The sequence below is a fragment of the Chlamydotis macqueenii genome, chromosome 1 (assembly GCF_036417535.1).
Source record: "Chlamydotis macqueenii isolate bChlMac1 chromosome 1, bChlMac1.mat, whole genome shotgun sequence".
Classification (NCBI taxonomy): Eukaryota; Metazoa; Chordata; class Aves; order Otidiformes; family Otididae; genus Chlamydotis; species Chlamydotis macqueenii.
The window spans coordinates 122114418-122134113 of NC_141556.1; positions in this window are offsets into that span (position 1 = coordinate 122114418).

Here is a 19696-nt window from a genome sequence, read left to right on the forward strand (position 1 = left end):
TGCAGTACCACCATGCCTTACCGTCATGTGTGCAAGGGAAATACAGGAGTCTTTTCATACTCCACACAGGTTCTGGGAATACAAAATATCTGGGAGACACTCTGCTGTCACATCAAGTGCTGTGGAGAGACAAGACTGCAAGCTTGCCATGAAGACTCACTGGAAATCTTTCCATGATACAAAATTTTTGCTGGGTTCAACTAACTTAGTGGTTTACAAGCGTGGCACACAAGCACTTGGGCTTGACGAGCTTTAAATGACCTGGAGAGCACGGGTTCGACAAAAATATGCCTTTTGAATATTTCTGGAGTGTGCGGTACCAGGCTTTACTTCCCCACACTATTTCTCCCATGTGGGTGTCAGCAGGGATCCCATGGTCCTGGGTGTCCAGCATGAATATAATAAATCTCCCAAACTTTCTGTCTATGATCATGGAGCCAGAGCCTAAACCGTTCATAGATGTGAAGGAAAGCTTGTATTCCTGTAATACATGTTTACATATATATGTATACATAGATACTGATATATGTACCTATATATATGCACACATCTTTATCAACTCAGCTATGAAAATATATTGCATCTTCCTGTAAGATTTGATAGCCAACAGCTGCCTAGGTGCAAGAATCTTTTTTTTTTTTTAAGTTTCAGAAGAAGAAAACAATTTGAATGCATCTTTGTTTATGGGAAATAACAATAATTTCAATTCCAAACTTCAACATGATGAAAACCTTGACACAGCAGAAATCTTGAGTTTCCCAAATGTTAATTATGAGATTCCAAATGCAAGTGAGTCCTTCAAAAGTTTACTGAAGGCATGCCTGACCACTGCTTTACCTCCCTGTCCCCTGTTTTCTAGCCCTTTTAGATAGCAGACTGACTTTCCTACTTAGGGTTGAAAATATAAAGCTGGTCTTTCAACATCACCAGTCTGCATGCTGAATCCTAAGCTTATATTTACTGACCTGGAAAAAAAAAATCCCCATTACCTTCTGAATCAGCAGTCATTTCAATGCTGTGCAGAACTCACAGAAGCAGATATACAAAATTTAACACCAGTGCAAAGCCCAGGAGTAGCAATCAGAGCAATGAAGGGCTGGAACAAACAGTTTGACGAACTTGAAATTTTCGTTGGAAGAATACTGACAGTCCATTTGCAAGCGGGAAAACTGCCCGAAACTTCGTAGCTGATTTATTGGCAGGTTTGTGTAGAGGCTTTTGTTTGTTTTGTATTTCACTACAGAAAAATAAGGCGTTCATTTATGTATTTTACAGTCACTTGTGCAAGAATGACAAATGCAAAGCCGCACAGAAAAAGCAGTTAAATGCAGCTCCCTGTAAGAGTGTAAGTGCTTTGAGATAGTAAATGCTTGAGAAAACTGACAAAATCTAAACATCTGATCTTTTGCGTCAAGGCACTATGCAGTGCCCAGCATGTGGTCTAGAAGCACCTGTATTACTCAGGGGAGAGAGAAGCGCATTCCTACACAGAAATTTTAAGCTCTGAAACTAGATGGAACTAAATGATCTCTGGGGTATAAATAAGTCTCTGTACAGAGGCTCAGACCTCAGGACACCAAAGGATTACAAAAGTAATGTGAAAAATAAACAAATGTGAAAAATAAATGTAGACTAACTGATGTGCAAAATCCGAATTTTGTAAACCTTGTAGACCCTGATTAAACCACTCAGTCCCTGAAGATTTGCTGAGGTTGTGTCGAGTATGAATTTGCTCTAACTTTCTATTTTGTGGACATTCTCAGGAAAAAAAAGGGCGTACAGCTGAGGACTCTGGAAGTCAGTGAGGTACCACATTAAAAACACAGCAAGACAGAAAGATGTAATTTTGTGCTAGGCTGCTATAGCATCTAATCATCCCTGAAATGTCTCATTTCTGTCATGAACAAACCTACTGTATGAGTGAGTAAAAGAAGTAGGAAGGAACAAATCATTCTAAAAATTCAATGTGGTTGATGAGGCACCATAAAAAATTCCTCATGTTTATTATAAGCAAACAGACATGACATTATGCCAACAGAAGAACGATGAAATGCTCCATCTGTAGGAAGGAACATGGAAAGCCCACCTGAGAGAAACAGATGAAAAGCTGGAATCACCAAGAAATGGAGAAGAGAGACAGACGGATCCAAAGGTGGTGGGCTGGTACGAGGTAGAACTAGTTTAACTCCAGCAATCAGATAAAATTTGCAAGTCCTGACTGAAATAAACCAGGGAGGGATCGATTCAAATTTTGCATCCAATCCAAAATGGAACCCCAATTAGCAGATGAAACATAAGCAAAATTGCATATGGGGAGAAGCAATGGGGAACCCAACCCAGTTTGTCTTCCTTTCCTTTCACCTCCTCCTCTGTCTTCCTCTTAGCCTTTTAAAAGTTTGAGATAACCTTTGTGTTACCCTTGAAACACTCTGCAACATGGGAAAAAAAACAACATGTGCTCTTGAAAGAACAGCCTAGGTGTGCTGCAAAAGTCAGGTTTTTTCCTCCAAAACAAAAGCATGGGCAGACCCTACCCATGCCTGTGAGGAACCCTCAGGCTGCCTGAGCACCCCGGCAGTGTGGCCAGGGCTGGGCAGGTGCATGGGTGCCTGTGGGATGGCTCCTCCTCTGCAGTGCCCCTGGGCTGGGCGGTGGGAGCACTGTGCGCCCTGGAGTGCCTCTGGACCCAGCCCTCCCTCCTCATCATGCAACATCAGCCTTATTTACACTTAGGGCTGCCATCACAGTGTTCCCTTCCGTGCTGCTGTTGCAATGATGCGATCAAACCGGGATGGTGAGTCAGCTCACGCGGCTGAGGGAGCTGTCTCCTGCCAGCCCCACTCCCCCTCTCACCCGCACCCACGCAGGCGCTCACTGAAGTGGGTCATCCCGGGCCTCCCTGCTTTGCAGGGTGGCTTCTTGGCTTCTGGAGAATGATTGCCTCCTCCGTACTTTAATTTTCCAACTGTTAGAAGCATCTGCCCTTTGCTAGCTCTTGACGCTGGGAGCTCAGGGACATTAACTCATTTTTGAGGATGAACATATTCCTCCCTCTCCCCTTCCACAGCTCCCCATTTCTCTTTTAAACCCACCTCCCAAAACCCCCACCCCAAAGTGCAATGCTTGCATCTCCTGTCTGAAAGGATTATTGTAATTCGATTGCAAAAAGGAGGGGAGGGAAAAAAAAAAAAGAAAGAAATGGTTTCCATGGCAAATTTGTAGGATTTAATCTCAGCACAAAAAGAAGAATTTTAACATTCTTTCCCTGTTTTAGAACATGCTGGATAGCAAATGAAATTGTCTGTTGTGCGTTGGCTTCAAGGGGATTGCGCTGATTTATGTCCACAGAGACTTTGTCCCATTATTTTCTTATTTTGCTCTCGTAATCAAAAGTTGCTTGTCGCTGCCCTGTGAAGAAGATTAACATAATTTAAACCAAGAGCTTTGTACAAAAGCTACTCAGAAGCCTGCAGAGTTCAGTAGGAAATAACCAAGTTTCTAGAGGTTTCTCCCTTCTGAAACTCCCTGTTGAAGCACTGATGGTAATGATATTATTTGCTATTCGGTTCTTCTAGTTGGTTCTGGACACACTCAAGGAAATTACCCTTTTTTTTTTTTTTTTTGTAATGCTCCAAAGCTCTTTTCTATAGCAGCTGCAAATATCTCATTTGTTGGTGTTGTGACCCAAGACACATTCAGTTTACAGATGTAGCGGGACAGAGTTCAGTTTCCACTGGAACATCAATAGTGTCACACTGCTTCTTGCTTCCAACACTTATTTTTTTCCCTAGTATGCATTCAATCAAATGGAAGGGGGCTTATAAGAAAGATGGGGAGAAACTCTTTAGCAGGGACTGTTGTGAAAGGATGAGAGGTAATGGTTTTAACATAGAAGGAAACAGATTCAGACTTGATATAAGGAAAAATTTATTTACAGTGAGGGTGGTGGAACACTGGCACAGATTGCCCAGAGAGGTGGTGGATGCCCCATCCCTGGAAACATTCAAGGCCAGGTTGGACAGGGCTCTGAGCAACCTGATCTGGATGGAGATGTCCCTGCTCCTTGCAGGAGGGTGGACTAGAGGACCTTTAAAGGTCCCTTCCAACCCTAACTATTCTATGGTTCTATGATCTGGGAGAAGAGAGCCTTTCTGCCTGGCACCAAGTTTGCACACTCTCCAGTTTTGCAAGTACAGATAAAAACACATTCAAATAAAACCTGCAAATTATCAAAGATTATTAAATAAATGGATCTTTTATCTTCTGCTTCTTTCAGCCTGGTAACTGTTCTCAAATGTTCTTGATTGATAAATAGCTCCTGTTCCACTCCTTGGCTCCACCTTCTTCTGTGATTCATACAACTTCAGGGGAGATACCAGGCAGTAAATCTTCTAGGTCTATTTCCAAAATAGTAGCATCCATGCTGTTAATAAAACCACCTCTATACTTTATTGATACTTAAGTTTCCTAGCATAGCATCCCTCTCCTTGAAAAACAACAAGAAAAGGAAGCACAAAATCTCAGTCTGCATTTAATTTATGTAAGTGAAACAAGGGTTTTGACCTCTGGTTTTCAGTTGGATTACTCCTGTTACCTGGAGGGATTTTTATGTAAAAGCAAAATTAGTATTTGTTTATTTGTAGAGAACTCATTGAACAAAAACCTATATACCAAAAAAGGTTAACATATACAGGTAAAATTGAGTTACATGGAACCTGATGTATTCTTCAACTGTAAGCACCTCTTCCTTGGTCATGTAAGAATACATGTGCTTCTACACTATGCTAACTTCAAATGTTTTCCTTGAGAGCTTCACCATGTTTAGTATCTGTTTAGCCTCAGTACATTAAGTACGTATGTATGCCTAAAATATCATAAAAAAACATTAGTGATTTTTGAAGATCCTGACCACACTTGCCTCCACAGAGTAATTGCTTACTGCAGAGAAGAGGAAATATATTACAATATTTGTAAAAATGAATATATATGCAGATTTATTTTTTTTTTGCTCTCCATTGCAATTTCTACACAATGTTCCAACAAGAAGTAGACCCAACACGCAAAACTCAGATCTAAACCTTTGAACCACTCTGGATTTATAAAAAAACCCCACACAAACTCAAAAGGATTTGTTTGGACTCTTCTTTGTCCTAAAATACACTCATGCAAGAACTAAAAAAATTTGTCAAACTTTACACCAGGATCAATGTCTGCACTCTAGGGCTATTTATTATTTGTGCAGTGGCAGCTCCTAGAGGCTTTGGTGGAGGTCGGGGTGCTTTCCACCTGTGGGACTAATTCTGTTTCATTATAAGCTTATAAAGGCCTAAATGTAAGGATCCTCTTGGCACTGCCAGAATATAAATAGCAACAGAAATGGCAGTTCCTGCTCTAAAGTGCCCACAGTTAAAGGGTTTGTTGTTTTTTTTTTTTTTCAAGAAGAAATAATATAATAATTCTAGATAACTAGGTATTATACTTTTTACAGGCAAAGGTAGGATTGGCTGCTTCTTATGACTAGTGAATACAAATAAGTATAGCGTAGGCACATGCTTATTTTATTGTGTATGCTTTTAAAATGCTTATGTAATTATGTATACATGTACATTTAATTGACCTGTTGTATTTTTCAAAAGTTGAAATACAAAGCTTAATCAACAGTACTCAAACATTCAAAAGTGCATGTTAAAATAGTAGATGAATGGGAAAAGTTCATGTCAAAATAAAATTTTTCAAAGAACATTTATGACAGAGGCATCTTAATTCTGCTGGGTTGGCTCAAAAGCTGCTCAGAGTCTTTTGAATAGCTTATTCTAAATCTAACAAGTTAAGCCTAAACAGAAGAGATTCCAAGAAGGATCTCAGGATAAGAAAGGTAATTGTTTACAACCCATCTTAACAGGGCTCTAGTGAAACTGGAATCCATCTGTAAATAATTTCTTATCACACTTCTACCTCTTAACTTTTTTCCTCACTGAAAGGAGGAGAAATGAAAGAAGGTAAATAATTTGGCATCAACAAAATATTTTGTTACAACAGGTATTTTTTCAATACATTCCAATATAGAGAAGCTTTTCTTTGGGTATATTGCTTGCAAGTCACAGACGATGAAGTGGAAGATGTAAAACTGTATCAGACGTCGCTTCTCCAAGGTTCCCTTCACATGTTAGCCGGCACATTAACTAATTATTTTTGCAGATTATTCAAATCTACATTTGTCCTGAGTGCAATGCCAACCTTAAGTCCTCCTTACAGAGATCCTGATGGTTTCAGTTATTTCAGCACACCCAAATTTACACGGTGGCTCTAGAAGGCATTTTTAATTGATGGTAATTGCGTGTCAGCCTCCTAATGAGTCAGATGGGCTCTTGCTTTCCTTCTGCATTCCAATGAATTCATCTGGGTGTGGGAGCTGGGGAAAACTTGTTAAATATAGAGCCCTGGCACCGAGACACAAATGCAATGCTGCAGGACTGCTGCTATTTCTTAAGAGTTGGGGCTGGGCGAGGGCTGTCCTTGTTATCTTTTCATATTCTTTCATAACTTTTTTCCTAAATCAAATAGCAGAACTAGAGAGTGTTAAACATACATTAACATTATTTACTTGCTGCCTACCTTTTCACCTTCAGAAATACAAATATTTGTGTGTCTTTTTTTTCAGACAGATGCCACTACTCGTTTTATAGGCACTTGCATTAAACCAGTTAACCCCATTTAAAAGTCTATAAAGCAAAAAACCTACAGGAAAAACTGGAAAAATTTCTACCCATTAATTACTGAACTGGCTTTGCTGAAATTTTTGCAACAGAGTGCTTCAGTGCAATTGCAACTCTTTTTCTTGGTGCATTAAACACAACTAATTTTAATTGAATAAACAAAAATCAGATCTTGAAAATATCCTCATGGAATATCACCATCTGTAATCTTTGCCAAAAGTAAAACTGCACAGTATGTATGTATCTTTACTTCATACATACCGCTCATCTACAAACATGGTACAGTGCATATATTTCTGGAGGTGACATACATTGATTTGAATCATGATTCTACAGATCTTCTGGCCAGTCTCCATCCCTCCTGCCCCCTACACAGAGTACACTCCATATCTCCGTCTAGTTTTGCGTAATTCATCATAAAAACGCAAGTAGGGCTAATCCGAAAAGCAGAGTATTTTCATCTCTATTTGAAAGCTCTATAGGAGCTCTCTGGGCAACCTGGGGCCACCGTCCAAGTCTCTGGACTTTCAGTTTGACATTCATACAGCTGGAAGGCTGCTTTTGCAAATGCCATTTGGTGACAGCACTGTCTATTATGTACCAGAGAATTTAGTTTAGAGATGGGTGTTTTGTAGGAAGATGTTTCAAAGAGCAGAGAGCACTGCAATAACAGAACAGCCACTTAGGAGAGAGGTCTATGTTCTGTACATCAGAAATGTCCTTATGATAGGAAACCAATAAATTTGATGTGGAAAATATGTCAAAGTCATGTTGTGGGCTTCATCAGTAAAGCCTGACCACAGTATACCCACAGTCATGATATGATGGAGAACGTTTCTAGTTCATTTCAAACAACATGCTCTGGCTAAATTGTCAGGATATAAATTAGATTTACCTAATGATTAATACATGCTATACCACCTTAGCACAGCATTCAGTTGTTGCCTTTGGTAACATTTCAGACAGATCTGTGCTAAGGACCAAATCTTATAGAATTCCCGGCAACTATCAAAAAGGTGCCATAGAAAGAAATTTAATTATGGCCAACTTCAGATTATTACTGGTTAAACAAGCTAGATTCCTGGACTTAATTTAGTTAATTGCTCAGAAAACACTGCAAAAACTAGTATGGGACGTAAATGAAGAAGGTAGGTGTGTCTTCAAAAGGGAAAAGAGCTCAGGGTGTTCTTTTCATGGGTTTTTAACTGTACTCTCTTCTTTTCCATGGAGCAGCTGCAGTGGCAGGTGATATACAATGGCTTTCCAGCGGCTTTACAGACATTTGCTGACAGCAGAAAGTAGGACAATGTGAGTGTCCCAGGCTCGAGTTCAGGCTGTGGCAGGGGCTCCTTCTTCCCACTCTCCTCAGGCTTCACCTTCTCTGCACCGATTTGTCCCCATCTCTTCTCGTTCCTGGCACTTTCTTCCGGTACTCATTGTCTTTGCCTATTCTGTCAATTCTAGCCTACAATTCAGGATTTTTCAGCCCTGATCTCCTCATCCAGCCCATCCTTTGTCTCTTCTTTTTCTTTTTTCCATTTTCCCTCTCATGCAGACCCACTCAAATACACACTTCACACCTGTGGTCCCAGGTCCCTCTCTCTGTTTCCTCATCTGACCTGTGTCTTTCCATCCTCTGTCATATCTTGGCTTCTTCTTCTCTTCACCTGATCTGTACACCTCCACTGGGCTGTTCCTCTCCTCTGACAGAAAATGGAATTTAGGATTTATGCCCCATAAAATAGCTGTATGAAGTATTGCACCTATGATCTGCTAGCAAGGGAAAGGGAAATGGTGCAGGGCACTTGCCTGAAAGCCCAGTTCATAGAAACAGGACTGGAGCGAACACAGTGCACATGCAACAGGGTATAGAGCATTGCTTGGGATCAGGCTCTGCAGTAGAAGTCCTTGAACCTTGCTCTTGATTATCCACTTTTCTTGTCCCATCAGTAGCAATAATGTGCCTTTCAACTCCATGTAGCTTTACATTCCCCTGCATGCTTATTATTCGTTTGTATTTTAAGTGCTCTTCCAGTTTTCCCTCTGCATGTGACCACCCACCACTTCTCCACCTACAGTCTCTATAATGTGATTTCTATCTGCTGTAGCTTATAATGGTTTAAATTATGCTAATTGTATTCAGAGATTAAAGTAAAAATCAGTACGACTATTATTCTGCCCATATACTGTACCAGTGCTGGTAGTTATTCACTTCAGAAATGAACATGGCTAATAAGATAAGAAAATTATACTTGCATACAGTTAGTCAGTTTCATATTTAATTAGTGAGGAAAAATTATTTCCATGTCTTCTTGTTGAAGCAAAATTAACTCTTTTGCCTCTGACTATGCTCGATGTCGAAACTCCAGTTCATACCATGCAAAATGCTCTCCACAACACCTTGAGATTTGATTTCATAAATCAGTTTTGCTGTTTCAGTGAACATTTTTTTTCTTGAAATGCCAGGAGCAAACACATCCGCACAGCACTAAGACCATGCCTTAGCAGCACGCACAGGGGGTAGAGCACTCCCAACAACCTCGCTCATTGTAAAAGCATGGGAGTTCTTTCCATACACATTTCCCGGTCTAATTTTGATGATGTGTCACGAACAGACTCGTCTCCAAAGCACTCTCAAATTTAAGATTAAACTTCTTAAACATTTACTGTGGCAACCAAAAAGTGCTTTCAGAATTTAAGATGGCCATGATATGCTGTCAGAAGAGGCCAACACACTCCCACACTCGCTATAAATAACACACCAGAACACAAGTACAGGCTAGATTTAACTGAATTTCTTCAATCGCTGCAAAGTACACTTCGCTACATGTTGAAGAGATAATGTGTCACAACACATTTTGCATAAAGTGAAGAATCTATCTATGAGAAACACTTCTGTTTTGGATTTCCTCCCCTCCGCCAGCATCACGGCAGGGACTAAAAGTGGTCTGAATCCAATCTGAAGCAAGTGGACATCATTTCATGGAGGCAAATAGGGTCTCAGCCATCTGAATACAGGTGGGGTTTGCCATATGAAGCTTAACTCTGGTTGCAGGAGGATGAGCAGAGTGCTCTGAGAGCTCTTGTACTCACCTGCTTCCTCTGACAAATGTTCACAACACCTTTTTAAACCCTCTGGATAGTTTTCGATAAAGCCACGAGTGAGGGCAGAGAACAAAGTCTGTTGGAAGGCGTTTGATTTCATTTGCACATCACCTTTCAGAATATTCAGGGCTGAGGTTTTCAAAAAGCACTTGTCAGCAATGATGCCTTGATTCACGAAGGTCTGAATGCTCTTGGTTACACATGGCAGCCCTACCCATTAGAAGAGGTTGTGAGAGCTGTGATTCGAGAGCTTAATCCACCATGAATGACTCAAACCTGAAGCAGGTTCAGCCACATCAGTGCAAAGTGGCTGTTCCACTATTTTAACAGCATTTTATAGCCATCTCCCGATGACCTCCGATGTAATTCCTATCAAAGATCCAGGGCAATGGAAAATCAATTCCAACTATTACAGACGCTCCTCCTTTCCTGTTATTGGACTTTCATTCTTTATTTTGTTTGTGTCATGCCTCTTTTTCTGATCCTGCAAAATTTATTTCTCTATCTAGCACTCACTATTTTGATATGCTCACTACACCTTGGTGAGCTACAGGCTACATGTCCAGACTGCATATTAAACACTGCAATTTTAAGTAACGCAAAAATTAGTTCTATTTTTAAAACAATTCAGCAGTATATTTATCTCAAAAAAAAAATCTGGAGAAATCATACTTTTCTAGACTCCCTTCCCCAGCAGGTTCAAAACAATATTTTTAAATGCACACACATATGTGTATGTTGTTATCCTCCATGTCAACAGGAAGACTTATGGGCAAAATTTGCATTTTATCACCATTGTAAAACCTATAGTGCACTTGCCTAGAACATCAGGAACATCTAATCCATTAGCACATGCAGAAAACCTTTTTTTTTGTAATAACAAAATCTGGCACTCTGCCTGGGATGTTGAATTTCCTTCAAGCTAGCATGGTTGTGGGGTCTTAAACACCTGATTTATAGCTTTTATCATTCTCCTTAGTGCATTGAAAGTGTTTCTGAGCATGTGACTGATGAAACCAGCAAGAATTTGGAATGGCTTGAATTTAAGAGATACAGATGTGTTACAGAATCATATTCTTTTTATAATAGCTGCAATTAATTTTCCCAGACCATTTCAATTGTTACAACGGACGGCACTTCTGGGAAAAATGTGCAGTTATGTTTATGTAGCATACCCCAAGATGCATAGCTGGGGTAGTGCCTTGGCATGGAATTACTCAGGTAAAGGGCAATCTGCTTCCGTGCCTTCACCTGCTTAAAGCAATTATTTGTCCCTCCCTTTTCCTCCTGTAGTTTCCTGTTTCTGTGGCTTCCTGGACCTCCAGGACTGCTCCGCACCACCTTACCTGTCGCACCCTGCCATATCTGCCTTCTCGCAGGGGTCCTTTCTTCTGCCCTCCACTCCCAGGGCCATGTCACATCTTTGCACATTTCCAGGCCAATACCCTCTGCACTCGCTCTGTGCTCCCAAGCCCAGTGTTAGTCCCTGATGTTTGCATACAGGAGAGGTAGGCTCATCCTGCCAGGTGCCATGGAGAACACTAGCAGGGCAACGTATGATCTCAAATAAAACAAAAAGCCAAAACACTTCTGTTATGCCAGGTGAGGTAGAGCTGGAGAACACAGAACAGCCAGAGAGCTTACCAAAGCATCACGCAGCACTCCAGCAGCAGAGCACATCCTAGCCCAATCTTGAGCTATTACATTCAAGCACGTGCAAACATTCAGCTCATTAGCAGTCTGATGTAAACTCCTGTCCCATTATAGTCAGCAGCAAAACTCTCCAAACTGCAGCGGGGAATTAGAATTTAATGGAACCACATTAGCACAAGTTACCTTCCCTGGGAACAGCAGTAAAGCAACCAAGCTTAAAAATAGTTATCTCACAACAGTGACATTATTTCTCCTTTCTGACACAGTCTGTTTGACGTTGCTCTTCAGGAAAGAAGTTCTGTGCTCTCCTAGCCCAGATAAGTAGCTCAAATAAGTAGATTTGTATAAATCATCCCCATTAATGATTACATCTTCCTCGTTTGGAAACCTTGATGCAAAGTGTATGACAATCATTCTGTTAATAGGGTAACGGGTTTTGTAGCAGTAATATCAACTATAGCTCTAAATGGGTGTCAGCCCAGTCATTATTGGGTACCCTTGGTGGGTGGGAATAGCTAGAAGTTGTAGGATCCCAATCAAGTTTGGTCCCACTGTCACCATGGCAGTGCCCATGTCCTAACTTGGCTTTACCTACTAGGAGTCAGTCAGTCTCTTTAAGTCCTGGACCTCATTTTTAATTTTATCTGTTTACATTTCCTTGGCTCTCTGACACTGGGTCACTCAATAAGACATCTTTGTTGCCCTTAAGAAAAAACATTGAGTTTAAACCCTTCCCTCAGGAGGGGAAGTCAAATTTTGTATCAGAATTAGCAGTGATAGGCTGTGGTCCAGATCTGAATAACAGTTTTACAAGAGATCAAGACTGGGGCTCTGAAAATAAAACAAAAAAAACCCCATTTCTTGCTTTGCAAAAGTAAGCACCTCAGTAGATCTCAATGCTTCTATAAAATGGGCCGGCCCTGGGCTCCTCTCCATCGCAATAACCTCAGCTGGGCACTAGGGATCTCTGCACTCCTCCCACCTTCATTCTGGACTCTTACACAACGGCGCTGCAGACCCTCCATGTGCCTCCTGGGGACCCTCCATATGCACAGAAAGGAAGAGCAGGATCAGGCTTGGCAGAAGACAGAGCCGCACAGTTTTTTCTGCTGATGAAGCAACAAAACGTCACGGAGCAATTTGTTTTTGCCTGAAGTAATGATTGCGGTGTCACAGGAAAGCAACTGGTGCCAGAAAGTTAATCATCAGACCCTTTGCACACTTGCTTCCCACACTCTGAAAATGCAGCTCAGTATGTTAGTGCAAGCTCCTCATATTGCCGTTGCAACCATGAAACCAAATGCCCTGAGGTGACCTTGGCTTTTACCATCGTTTTTCCTGTGATTTGCCTTAACTGGAGTCAAGGTACTGCCGGGTAAATTAAATCCACGCTGGTGGATCACAGCTCAACGGCTCAAATTAAAACACACTGCAATATTTTATTTTGTTACCGCACCAAAGTATTAATTACCAAGCTCATCTAGAGATGGTCAAATGGAAAGCAACACAGCCGCTTATCACATAGAGATAAAGAGATTGCTTGATTATATAGTTAAATGATACAGAAATCCTGACTACCACTTAGGAAAGGTCTTTTTGGAAAGGACTGGAAACACAGGGAAACACACTAATCTTCTCCGTTGAAAGCTCAAATCCTAATTATTCTTACTTAATGATATCTCATAGCATGACTCCATGCAGCTGAGGAAATAAATCCCTTACCTCCTCACGAGTCCAAGAATAGCTCTCTCCGCACACAGCAATTGATGAGAGCCTTGCCCAGATTAACGTGAGTGCTTTCTAGAGCACTCTGCTTGGAGGATCTCATCTTTCCAGTATTTGTTATGCTTATCTGAACTTTTGTTTAACTCCTTTGCTCTTCTGCGTTTCTCTCTGAAATATTGATTTTGATCAGAGGCCAGAAGGAGGGTGGAGGTTTCCAACACTTGAGCCAAGGCAACTGGGACTGCAAGGATTAAAGACATCAAGGACGAGGGAGGCCACTTCTCTAGAATCAGCATTTTGCCGCCACTACTGGGAGGTTTCATAAATGTTGACAGCCACCAGCTAATTACAGACGCTTGAATCACGTCCCATTTCGCTTCTCTTTCACCCATCTTCACCCGTTTGGCTTGTCACAGTTTGGACTTCTTGTTAGAAAATATCAAGAGTCAGAAAGTCAAGGAAGAAGTTACAAGCCCCATGGATCTGTATCGCTGTGTCTTGGAGCAAACTACATGGTGCTGCTCTCTGAGACAATTTGTGGAGCCCAGGGTACGTGTGTTGGGCTGTGCAGCCGGAGCCCAAGCATCTGGGAAGCACACTTGCGGGGCTAAGGTTCAAGCACAGACTCCATCCCCACTAGTTTTTCAGGTGTATTTCAGAACCTGTCTACCCCAAATAGTACAAATTTGGAAAAAGCCTCCAGCTGCATTCCTCCTATGCAGCTTTAGATTACATCCACAGCAAGGCAAATATACAATATAAAAATTATATATATATAATATATTAATTAATTAAAATTAATTATATATTAATTATATATATATATATATATAAAAAATATACAATAAAAGTGTGCCTTCTATCCTCTGAGACCAGAGGCTTGGTTTTCTTTAGCAAAACTTCAATTCTCTTTTCCAGACACTGAGAAGAGCTGGATTCAGCTGCAAATAGCTATTTAGCAGTCGGAGCACAGTGCTGGATGCTGAATTTATCCTTAGTGCTGGTCCCACAAACTCACACTCCTTCCTCCTACGTTGACTTCTCCGCGGCAGGGCCATCATGCAGCGGGACCAATGGCTCTGCCTTATGTACCTTGGATGACATCCCATGTTCTTAACACATCTTCTTCCCAGAGAAAGTCAAATGCTTGGATTATTTGTTGGGAGAGGTTGTCTTTCTTCACAATCTTATCCAGGCATGCAAACGCTGCTGGAAAGGGGAGCGTGAGGTGTTGAACTCAGCTCTGTCCCAGGCTGGACCCAGAACATAACTTCATTTTGAACAGGTTTGAAAGAAGGAGAGCTCACCCATCTGAGACATTCTCAGGACATTTGGATAGGAACAGCTTGTACCTCCCTTGGTAGGTAAAAGTAGGTCAACTAGTATTGTTGGAAAAATAAATATTTGGGTGTAGCAATCTTCTTCAGGTGTATGGTATCACTTCCAGTGACATGACTGGGCAAAATGTGGAGATTTAGCAGTTCTTCCAGTCTAGGAAACATGTGTCTTCAGTCACAGTTAATCATCTGAACTATGCTGTACAAACTTCTCCCTTGCTTGAGGCTAAGACAGGTCTGAAAATCAAGAAATACAATTCTGTTCCTGATAAAATTCGCCCTTCTAGTGTGTTTTCTTCACCTGAAATATATGAAGCACACTGTAAATGTGAAATAGCTGATCTTGGCAAGGTCTTTTTGAAATAGATGAATACCACTCATTTTTATACTGGAAGCTGGGGCATGGGGAAGCTCTATGGACTGACTACTGTTATGTATTAGTAGCATCAGGACATCTGTCTTTTTCATTATAGTTATCTAATAGCAAGTTGTTCTTTAATATTTCATCCATAGGCTTATCTGGTTTCAGTGAGCAGCTTGCATGGCTCTCACTGAGCTAGCTTTAAACTACATAGCTTAGAAGCAAGGTAGTTGTGTTGGTTTTGAATCTGGGTTTCTGCCCTTTCCCAAATATCCACCATTGAGATGATGAGTTTGCCAGTGGTTGCTGATTTTGCAGTTTCCCAGGTATCTTATTTAAAGTCTCATTGTGAGTTGCAGACTACACATCTCAGAGCTTCCCACTTATCCATAGCATCTCCAATAGAAATGCAGCAATTCTTTTTTTCGGGAATTAATAATGTTTTGTATTCATCTCAACAGACTTGAAAGGGAACTCAAAAGCAATGAGAAACTTTCCCACTACAAGATAGTTTCAGCTCAGAGGTGAAACCCCACCGCTGGCTGGTTAGCAGTCCTTCACAGTATCTAAATTTCACAGCTCTAATTCTCCGTTTCCAACAATGAAGATACAGGTGAGATTGGCACACCTTTGCCACTTCATCCTCCCAATTTATGAGTCTACTTAGAATTTTCAGACCTGGATCTCACACTGCAGAAACCAAAAAATGCCAAGCCTGTATGAGCTCATTATGCCACTTTTTTTTTAATCCACAACTTCTGTTGAATTCATTTTCTTCCTGCAGACTTCATACCAGCTTTTCTGGGCCTCCCACAGACCTTTCTGGGGTCCCTTCTTGTCTCCTTCACCTCCCTGAGCACCCCAAACCTGGTGAAGCAGTCGTGACCAGTAGCAAGCGGTGCATGCTGTTAGTAGGGGACAAGCCACCAGGCTAATGCTGAAAGCAGCCAGCAGGCGACTGTGGTGCCCATGTTTTAGAAAGCTCACGTCCTGCTCCCCGTGTGCACCCTCCTTGCAGACCCCCATCGTTTCATTCCCGTTGAATTCTTGCACTTTTGGTTTCTCGGAGTCCTTCACTTTTCAGCACAGCATGTGGAGCAGGGAGGAGGGGGACTGCATGGCCCATGGGATTTATGCACAAGGTAGAGGTCCCAAAAGCTGCAAAGCATGGAGTTGTGTCAGTATGTGAAAGCACAGGAGGAAAAGTGTTTGTTTTCAACTCTTGTCCAGGCCTACAAGTGGTGGCACCTCCATATGGGCTGGTAGGGCTCTCCCTCAGACTCTCAGGTTTTGTGGTCAAGTGAGGATGCTGCAGCAGGGGCGGAGGTACAACGGCAGCCATAAGGTGACGCTAGTCTCTCACTACTGGCACCTTGTTCCTCTTGGTCTCACAGGCATTGCGTGGGGGTCCATCAGGCAAACAGGGTGCTGTGGAAAAAGCTTAGCTGAGGGCTGAGCCTGTCTGCGCAGGATCATCTACACAGTAAGCTGCTGAGGTCCTAAAGGGCAACCAGCCAGGGCTTTAGGGTTCTGACAGAGCAAAGAAAGCACAGCACTGACCCAGGGTGAATCCATCTGACTGTGGAGCAAAAGCCAGGCTCAAATGTGCCTTTCATAGGTAACCTGCACCTCTCCAGAGCACCTGGGACTTAGCGCAGAGCAGTGTCCATCCCTGGCATGGAACACAGTGGCAGTGGCATGGAACACAGAGGCCTGGGAGTCCTCCCTGTCAGTGTGCCTGGCTGCAGAGGGATAATGTATCAGGATATGTATGTCACTCTCAGCATCCATGGGGAATCCCAAGCCTAAAAACCCCACAAAAGTATTTTATATCCCCACCTACGGCAATATTGTAGGCTATAAATTTTACATGTGGTCACTGTACTCTTCCAGTTTGTGTAGGAGGCTGTCAGCTTCCTAATCCTGGATTTATTGGCAGCTATGAGAGGAGAGAGGAAGCTCTTGTCAGGGACCAAGAGGACAAGCCTATTCTCAGCACTTTAGAGGGCTCTCCTGCTGGTGGTTAAACACACTGGAGTCCCCATAGGCTCCCATGAATGCCACCCTTCCCAAACCTGAAGATGATCCACCTCTGCAAGCAACCCCCTCATGTTTTGAGTAAAACCCACTGCCCTCAGCTTTTCCTCCCTTTCTCACACCCACATACTGAATGGTAGGTAATTCAGCAGCAGCACCCTCACAGCCGCTGGTGAGGAGCTTAGGCAGAGCAATCAGCCCAGGCTCTGTCCCCTTGTATGGAGGTGATTTCTCAGGGCAGCATCTGACCCCTGAAGCAGAAAAGGAAGACTCTGGGAGAAATGGCAGCGACGGGGTATGGCTGCGCTCTGCCTGGGGCTGAGAAACACCAGAGGCCAGCAAGTGCCACCTGCCAGAGGTGGGAAGCCCAAATAAGGGCCTCCAAAGACCCTGACTTAATTTCTAGGACTCCTCTGATCCCCGTAAACCCTCATTTTCTAATACAAAGTAGTAGTAGTAGTAGTATGGATTGCAAAACCATGAGCTGGAGTTGCCAGCGTTTTCCTCTGCAGCCAGTTGATAGGTACAGGGGGATTTTTCTGGAGCAGGACAGCAGACCTAGGGTGTCTGCTGACTTCAAAGACACACCTCCATACTTCCAAGTGCTCCCCTCCTGCAGCACAGGAATAGAGCTTAGCATTCATGTGTAGCATCTTCTTTCTGCTGTGGCAGGCATGTAAAGCACTGTGGCAAGCCAGCAAGTAACGACAGTGCTCACAAGTTGGTTCCAGCTGCTGGCTCTCCAAATCACAGCTTCTGGTGCCAGGCTATGATTTATTATTAAATAAATGAGTTTCCTCACTGTCCTCCATGATTTTAGTATTTCTTTCAGAAACAAGAGGATTGTTTGTCTGTTTGTACCTATGAAAAGAAAAAGTGCCTTGATCTGGAGTGCTCTTCTACGAAAGCCAGGCAAGAAAACATTTCAGAAGAAAAGCAAAAGCAAGGAAACCCAGAACTGTTTCCTTACGTTATTCACATGCACCCTGCTACCTAAAGACAGTCAAGCTCAATTCAAGTGCCTCACATTGTGCAAACATGTGAGCATCTGGCAGAAGCACATACCTTACATGTCGCTGGTGTGAGTGAGTGGAACTCTTGCATCCAGCAAAGAGCAACAAGTATTATGCCATAGAAATATAAGTGACAGCTTTGAAAATGAATTCATTCTAAAAGAGTCTGTCAAGTTGAAACCTAGCCCCTTCATAAAAAAAAAAAAGCATTTCAAAACATTTTCAGGTTGATATCTTCCCTGAATTTTTCCCATCTCTCTTAGCATCTCATTTTTGCATCGTTTAAACTTGCTCCCCCTTTTCTATTGTGAAGAATCCACACACACACACACACAAAAAAAAACCTACAGAGGAAAACCAATCATCTATGCAGGTTTACATAAGACAAAACAGGGAATGTGTCATGACTGAGGAAAAAACTAACAAGAGAAATCAGCATGAATATAGCTGGTCAAATAATTGTTTCAAGAACCGGGGAGAGAAAGCAGGAGAGGGTGTTAGCTGACTTTATCCTTGTAAAACAACTCTCTAACATACCTGCAGTAAAACTGAGCCTCATCTGTTTACCAGGACAAGCAACTCCAACCCTGCAAGCTGTGCACAGGTCCCTGAACCGATGCAGAGTTGCACTATTTTAATTTTTTTTCGTTACTGACTAACAGCACAGTTCAGAGCCACCTTTAACGTGCCGTGCCTTGGTGCAGGGACCTGGGTTTTCACAGCGCTGTCTGCAGCAGCACTGATTCCAGGCAAAAGGGTCTCAAAAGGCTTTTTTTTTTTTTTCTGCATTTCTCACTTTGGCTTCATCCAGTGCTGAAAAGCGAGTCTGTTTAAGCCCAACTCACACTTATCTCTTTCTGATCGTCTCTGAGATGTTAATGTACTGTGTTCCCATTTAAAGATCCCTTCACGCTGCAAGAGCCACATGAAGCAGTCTCTGCAGACAGCAGCGCCCAAATTAAGCTAAGGTGGAGGAATAACCAACCTTCCCCAAAGGGACAGCAAAATTCGCCCCGTGCCAAGGTTAGCCACGGGCAACGGTGTCCGGCCTGGTGCCAGCGAGCTTCTGGGCTCCATCCTACCAACCAGGCAAGACGTGACTGACTCACCCGCTTTGCTTGCAAAGAAGGAGGACCATCTGCTAGTCATGAGCAGATGACAAATTCACTGCATTGCGTCTTGTCGCTACTTCCAAATTTGTACGTAAACACATTTTGTAACCTCTCGCAGGATATTTGAGAGCTCCGATAATGGAAAAGTTTAAATTTATGTAACGCACGGCGGTGGGGGCGTTCGGGGGGGAACGTTTTATTCTGAATGAGGTTCCAAAGCACCCGCTCCAACGTGCTGCCCGCTCCCGCCAGCTCCCGCCTCCCGCGGGGCCGGGCCAGGCCGGGCCGGGGCGGGCCGGGCGGGGCGGGGCGGGGGGCGCGGAGGCCGCGGCGGCGGCGAGGGGCGGGTTGGCGGTGCGGGCGCTCCCCCGGGCGGCCGCCGCCCCGCGGTGCAGCCCCGGGCTCTGCCGGCTGCCGGCTGCCTCTCGCCTCGCCCTCCCCCGCCACCCCACCGGCATCTAGGCCTCCACCGGGGCTGTAGCCGCAAGGCTGGCAGCGCGGCGCCCCGCATGTGTCTGTTGGAATTGGGAAATCTCTGACCGCAAAGAGGTAACGCGAAGAGTAACCAGGAAAAGCTTTTATTTGGCTTAGCAAGGGCATTGTCCAGATCATAGAATCACAGAATAGTTTGGGTAGC